This window comes from Cyprinodon variegatus, unplaced genomic scaffold, assembly GCF_000732505.1.
Source record: "Cyprinodon variegatus isolate N-32 unplaced genomic scaffold, C_variegatus-1.0 Scaffold498, whole genome shotgun sequence".
Classification (NCBI taxonomy): Eukaryota; Metazoa; Chordata; class Actinopteri; order Cyprinodontiformes; family Cyprinodontidae; genus Cyprinodon; species Cyprinodon variegatus.
In genome coordinates, this window is record NW_015150951.1 from 600,831 (window position 1) to 608,518 (window position 7,688).

The following is a 7,688-nucleotide window of genomic DNA, read 5'->3' on the forward strand; positions in this document are numbered from 1 at the left end:
ATTTTCAAGGTTTATATATAAAAATGTAAAAATTATTAAAACAAAAGCGAACTATAAAATGAAATGCCCTCCAGTTGTTTCTATATCCTGGATAACTGCAGTGCATTGGGTCGCCTCCAGCGGCCTGGATTAAAATCTGGGCCACTGTTAAAACAGTTTAGTTAGATTTCTATATTCAGATTAAATTACAACCTTTAAAAGACATCTATAAATCTGGATCATTTTCATGAGCAGCCTGAAGCTGCAACATAAAAAGATATATGTTTTATTATCATTAGACATATAGATGTAAGAAAAAAGCTCTCAGATCATAAAAATAACTGTCCTTGAATAAAGTTATAGTGAAACCTAAAGGGATATATTTTCACAATCCTAAACCTATTTTCTATTCATGTGTTCATAGAGCTGTGCTTTATGTTTTAAATAAGCTGTTATTTTGATAAGATGTCAATTTAAAGTTTAATGTCAATGTATATTTTACTTTTTCATGTTCTGATCATTTTACTTTGTAGAAATTTGACAATAAAAATTACATTGACAATGTGAATTATACTTTTCATCAGGGGCGGATCTAGATGGGGGGCCAGGAGCGGCCATGGCCACCCTTAGCCAATCATTGGCCACCCCTGTGAAAAATTAAACATTTTAATTTTTCATATATTAACAATTACTTGACAACAACAAAAATATGTGGTTAATTATGCACATCAATATACTAACATTAAAGATGATAAGTACAGAATTAAAGCAGAAATAGATTTTGTGTTTTATGGGTTAAAGAGAAAATTATGTGTCTCTGCAGTCATCTAGGAGTCTTGAGGGAAATCATAGATAAATATCTATTTTAATTAAAACGTATTAATCAATTTATGTTGATATTTGTGCTTGTAAATATCAATTTTATGCAGAATGATTACTTTAAAAGTAGGTAAGTAATGACAAAAACTCAAACCTGAAAGAATTTTATCCACTATACCTTTTATCCAGAGAGCATGGATGTTTGAATATATGTGTCTATTTGTTAGCAAAAGCTTTGGAAAAATATAGTTTGTCCTGATGTTTTGCTCATTAATTTTCTTGTTGGAACAGTTTAGATTGACTGTGAAGTTTTGGTGCCTATACTTTTGGCCACCTCTCAGTGTACACTGGTTATTGCCTGGCCACCCTTATAAAAATGTCCTGGCTACGCCTCTGCTTTTCATTTCCATATCTTTATAGCAGTATTAAATCTGGCGTAATTTTGGGTCGCGGTGAGGGCCCAATATCAATGTCTTTCATGGGGCCCCAAATTCCTGGCGGCCCCCCTGTGCAATATGCTGCTTATTCTTCTACTTTCTAACAGAAGATGGCGCCTGTTTGACGCCAGAGCGTCTCTGTTCTGTTTGGTGCGCGCGCCTGAGCACAGTCTGATTTTCTAGGCAATGAATCCAGCAGGCAGGACTGGGTGCGTGGGCCATAAGTAAGCACACAATGATGAAGCTGAGAGCCAAGCTTCCCTTCGTAGCGAGCTGACCGTGGACTGGCTGCATCGGGCTGTCAGACAGGAAAGGCGTGGCCGTGGGACGATCCAAGCGCCCCACGCAATGAAAAAAAAAAACCCAAACCAAGTTCTATTGACCTGAGATCAGCTGAGGCCTTGAAGCTGCTTTCTATTGAGGCACTGGTGTCACATATTACATTTTTAATTGACTAAATCTTTGCCTCTGGAATAAAGCTTTGAATCGTGGGCGTGCCACGCATTGGACACGATCGTGGGGATGCTGTGAGGTGAGTCTGCGTTGCTGCATCTTTGTGATGATGAAGGAGCGGAGGGCTGGGCGTTGTAGGGGTTTCTCTGCACATCGTTTGTTAGAAGATCCGCTTCATCTGTCATTTCTGTTTCCAACACTTGCATATAAATCCCGACTAAAGACGAATTGAGCCACATCTCGCGGGCGTTGGTGTATGTCGCGAGCTTTTATTGGCTTTATCGTTTCTGAAATGCATCATAAAGGGTGGGGATTGTGACTGATGCTGTGGCCGCGCATAGATGAACCACAGCAGATGGTCGCTTCTTTAGTCCATCAGCCTTTGGAGGCGTCCGGAGTCACGATGCGCTCTGAACGAAATGGACCAAAATCTGCTTTTGAGCTGAACAAATGTTTGAAAGCTGTTGAGCAGCTGCCACTCGCCTCCGCCTGCCTCCAGGCTGGAAGCCATTATTCCCTGATGCTGCGGTGCTGATGCTGCAGCCAGTGTTGCTAGGCAGCCATGCTCAGCGCGCGCCGCTGTCGTGATGTGAACCTGAGGAGGATAAACAAAAGTAACAGATATTAACGTTTGGGATGAACTGCTGCGCTCAACAAAGCTGCTCAAAGCAAAGGTCTGTTTTTTTTTTTTTTTTTTTTTTTGTCTGCTTTTTCTTACTACCTGGATCTAATACTAGAGCGTTGTTATTATGCAGCAACATGATCCTCATAAACAAGCCAGGTTTTACTAAAATACGTGTAATGATTAAAGAAAAGCAGAAAAATACAAAGACAAGCAAATTATCTTCCATACAGTACATAAAAAGTGCAGATGAATATAATCACTGTACATGAAAGACCTGGTTAGAAATCTTCAACCAGCTCCCGTTACTTAAAGAAACATTTTTTTTTACTTTAAAGAAACTCGTTCACTGTAAACAGTTAGTCCAATTTGATTGAATAATTATTTTATCTGTTTATATTTGATCTCGTAAGTCCCACTCTTTCAGGTATGAACTGGTGTTCTCTTATGCTTTAACATTCACTTCACACCTACCTGAAGTATATTTGTTACCTGCATTTAATGCAATGTGGTTCTTCTGCCTCCCTAAATCTTTGCAATTAGCCAACTATGTAAAATAAAACCACAAAATTGTGCTTGCAGCGAAAAGTTAAATATTTCTGGTTATCTTTAAGCATCTTTAGTTCCTTTAACACTATTGTTTTTGTTTTGTTTTTTTGTCTTAGAGAGAATTGGATCATTTGTGTGGATATTATGACTTAAAACTAATACAACTCATTCTGTTTGAGCAATGGACATCTACAGTAGTAGCCATTAAAATTCCCACTTTCCTTGATGGGCCCTTGACTTGTCCTCAACAATTACTTTCATCAATCTTTGTACTAAAATATTCTTTCTGTGACGATTTGTGGACATTAAGATCTAAAGTGAAGCACAATCTCCTGGTCAGACCCTGTAATTCAGGGAAAGGGTGGAGTCAGTGTAAATAAGGGTAAATGGAGGGGATTTTGCTGGGAGTTGCAGGGAGCGGGCTGCCATTTGGCTGGCGTTTGACTGGGAAGGGCCATTTTGAATGGAAACATTCAAACAAGGAAAGCTACACCATGTTTTGAAGTATATGAATTCACCAGGCTATACCTCACAGAGGAAGAAGACATGTGTAGTGATCCATTGGTTGCAGGTTTAAACCCTTCAGGTTTTCTTAACACCCCCTAAGTTTTAATTGATTAAATTGTTTAGAAGGAAAGTGCTGAGTTGTGTTAAAGCGAAGTTACTACTTAATTTTTAACATAACTCTGCAGATAAAGCCAAACATTGATGTGGAACCGATATCCACTATTGAATTAGGTAGATTCTATACTTTTGTTTTTTTTCAGTCTGTCATAATAGCATGCTCTATAAATTATATGTGCTAGTCATCATCTCTTTATAATTTGCTTAAATTACCTACCAATATCTAGAAGTATATATACAAAAAAACTTTAATACCTTTAAGCATTTAGAGATCAAATGAGCCGCTCTGGTTTATTACTGAGAACAAACTGTTTCAAGGGGGGAAGAAAAGACTAAGAGCTTATTTTTTTACTTCTTGCTCTAAGGATTTTTATTGGAAAATTATATTTTTACGTGATATGTTTCAGTGTCTGACTGAATCATTAGTACAATGGTCAATATTTAACAAAAACACTTCCAAGTAGGAACCTGGCATAAGATGGGTGGCCAAGGCTGATAGATGAATGAATAGAGCGAACATTAGCTTGGTGGTTCAATCTAACTGATGACTGTAACTCCTACAATTTTTTTTACTGTTTTATGATTGAAACCCAGCAGGATAGAGAGAGCATTAAAGCCATAAGGTGGTTGAACAGTGTAGTGGTTCTCTGTATAATGGGGAAAAAATAAATACCACAATATATTCATAAATTATGAAGTACTACGTTCATGTGACATGTGTTGTGTTTTTAAAGAGGTTTTGGACTGTTGTCAAATGATATTGTTATACATAAATCCGATTTATACTTGTAACTAGTATAAATCAATCAGCAAAGCTATTTTGTATTTTTTTTTTAAGTGTTGTAAGAAGCAATATTTGCAGAGTCACACTAAATAACTTTAAACCTGTGAGGTCCAGCCTCCAGAGATAATTGATCCTATGCATCCTACATTCTGAGGATTAAAAGCAGACACCCTGTTGTCCAACGTCTTCTTCACAGCATTGTGTGCGTCAAGTTCAAATGTTTTATTTTCCATCAAGAGGTAAGTGTCTGTGTGTTTCATTTTCCATGCAGTAGATGTTCATCAGAGGGGAGCATGGGAGCACAGTTGACATTGGTACAGTTCCCTTAAAAGCCAACAGAGAGCTTCAGTCACAACTTTAATGAAGTTATACTGTATGGATCATTAAAATCAGAGGAAAATATTCCAGAAGAGGAAGCGCCTCTCTGATTAATGTAACTGAAAAGCAGGAACAAGCCACTCAATGAACAGAGAAACAATCAGAGTAAAAAGTACTGAAAATACAGATTGGGCCATTTGTGGCTCCATCTTCGATTATTGGTTCTCATCCTTCCAGAATTTTCTTCCTACTTTAATCTTTTTTTTTTATTTGTATCGCTTTTGCTGTTCCACTACTAACAGAAGAATTAGAATATCACAAGCTGGTATCTATTGGTTGATTAGTTGGTCTAATTAGATCAAGACAGCAGAAGAACTACAGTAGCAGCCATTCAAAATGGCCTGTCCCATACCATTCAAACGCCAACTTCCATCCCCTCCTTCTCCTGGCCATGCATTTTTTTTTTTTTACACTGACTCCACCCTTTTACTGAATCACAGGGTCTGACCAGGAGATGATGCTTCTCTTTAGATCTTCATGTCCACAAATCATGACAGTAAGAATATTTTAGTAAAGTTAGAAGATTTATCTTAGGGAACCACTCAAGGAAAGTTAAGACATTTTGAATGGCTACTACTGTATGTTGCTAGTTGTAGATGCTAAATAGGCTTATCTCAATAGGGTTTTGCTACTGTGACAATATATATATATATATATATATATATATATATATATATATATATATATATATATATATATATATATATATATATATATATAATGAAGCATGTTTCAGCAAGATTCTTTATCTTCTAAATAATGCATTTTTCTTTTAGCCAGCTGATTGGCAGTGCACTTAAAGGAACGAAACAGGAGCAACACTGTTCTGTTCTTCATTCTATACAGCCTGAGAATAAACCAGCTATAAAATCCAACCAAAAAACTTTAAACTGTAGTTATTACAGTAAATATTACACATTATCTGGCAACACTTTGATACCAGTGACTGAACAATACATGTAGGAGCTTTATATATAATTAGGTCAATTTAAAGTTTTGCATTAACAGAGATACACAGTATCTATGAGGCTGCGCTGACAGTCAATGAGTGAAGCACTACAGCTTCCTGCCAGTCAAGGAGATTAAGACAGACCCCAGCGGACAGTCAGCGGGGAACCATGACCTTCTTTCTGCCGAAGCTTAGTGGGCGATGAGTGCTGACTGGCAGAAGGTCTCAGGGCAGGTTGCTCCAATATGATCATCTCTGCAGGGGAATCTGTCACTTACAGATACCAGCATGAGGCACAACAGATTTATTAACAGGATGCGTTTCAGTTACCTAATTTCTCACAAAATGAGAGAAAATCTACTGCTTTGGTCTTTTCATTTCAGCCCACTTCTAAGGATGTTTAATACATCCTTCTACACCATTTTTGGCTTTTGGATCAAAAATGTTTTTCAAATTTCATCTTAAAAAAGGAACATTTCCAATATTACTCCACCACATCCACCTCCTTCAGATAACATAGAGGAGGTGAGAAGTCAGAATTACAACAACTTTGAGTTGTTTGAACAAAAGAAAAAAATATTTCAGTAATAAAAATAAGACAAAGTTTAAACAACAATAAAATAGTATCTTAGGAATCCTTAAAGTGTCTGCATCTGTGGTATGTTGATAAAATGAATTATGAAGAAGGTAATAAACAGTTAAAAATGAGGGATAAAACATGTAAATAAGCCTAAATAAAAAATAAATAAATATGGCTGAGCAATGGATAAAAATAAATGATTAGATTAAAAATGCATGTATACCGGAGGTGTGTGTTCATAAAGGGGGACCCAGAAGGGAGCATTTAAAGAGCTGATGGACCAGATGGATTTTTTAATGACCTTGCTTTGACATCTGCTCTCATGATGTGACTGATGGCTGGAAGGTCAGACCTGATTACCCTCTGAGCTGCTTTCTGCCGTTCTGCAGCGGCTGCTGCTCCTTTGTGTGGCGTTCTTCATGCCATTCTGTGACGCCGTAAGTCAGGATGCTCTAAACCAGGCAAAGGATCTGAGGAAATCTAACCTTCTCAAAAAGCGAAGATGCTGCTGATCATGTGGCTGGTAGAGTAGCTCAGGAAAACTATGGACACCATGGAAACATAAATCTGGTATCCTTTCTGATATCTGTTGATAATTGGTCCGGACCAGAGATTCCCAAAATCGACAACAGTTACATTGTTTTTTCAGATTAAGCCAATGAAAATTGGACTTTCTGTTCTGAAGTTTACAGACTCATCATGGGAATGAATATAGTGCTGATATGAAACCACATTCTTCCTGTTTCCATCAACCATATCCTGTCCAATATTTTCTTATTGTAATGAGATGCTTTGGGGCTTTCACTGATTAATCTATTCTGATTAGGGTGTTATGTTTTTTTGGGTTGTTTTTCCACTTGTTTCTGGGCTTTAACCATCCGACCTAAGGGACACACAGAGGAGGAAAAAACTATTTTGATGTTACAAGAAGGCCTGAGCAACATATCAAGATAAAAACACGATTATTTGGAAAGAGTTTAAAGATGAGTCTATATTATTTATATCCAGATGATTTGGGTTGGAATGTAATAATATTTTTAAGAATGCTGCTATTTTATTTTCCATCCAAATCTCTTTCAAATGTATGAACAGTGATGTTTAGATTATGTGGAAATGATGTGGTAGGCCTGTTTTTTAATATTCCAGGTGTTAATAAATGCAGGGGTGGCCTTACTAATTCCTCTGCCAAAGCTGCACTTTTTCCCTTATCAACCATTAACCTGTTAAAAGCTAAAGAATAATAATAAATAACCCAGAGCTACTTAATGAGACTCCCATCTACATCCATGCTCTCACTGGCAGACATGTGACATAAATAAGTTATAAAACTATTTTGACGTATAGTCCAATGAAGGTGAAAGTCTCTGAGTATTTTTAAAATGTTAAGATTAAAATCTCCTGTTCATCTCAGAGAGCAGCTGACGGAGGGGAAAGTGATGTAGCTTGAAGTTTCTGTTCTTTCAAAGCTTTTAATGGAAACAAAAGTAATTTGATTATGCAGCATGTTGGGGGGG

General features: G+C 37.1%; 1 protein-coding gene across 6 annotated transcripts in view; it reads left to right on the forward strand.

The window, feature by feature from the left end:
* Window positions 1–1,431: 1,431 nt before the first annotated feature.
* Window positions 1,432–7,688, forward strand: part of add2 (adducin 2) — a 29,997-nt gene continuing 23,740 nt past the window's right edge. For 3 of the 6 annotated variants that reach the window (XM_015390418.1, XM_015390425.1, XM_015390422.1), the window contains exon 1: window positions 1,433–1,767. The gene's annotated coding sequence lies outside the window, so the exon portion shown is untranslated. Of the gene's footprint in view, window positions 1,768–2,004; window positions 2,363–7,688 lie in introns of those variants that run through there. The other 3 variants (XM_015390423.1, XM_015390424.1, XM_015390421.1) reach the window with 2 other exon arrangements.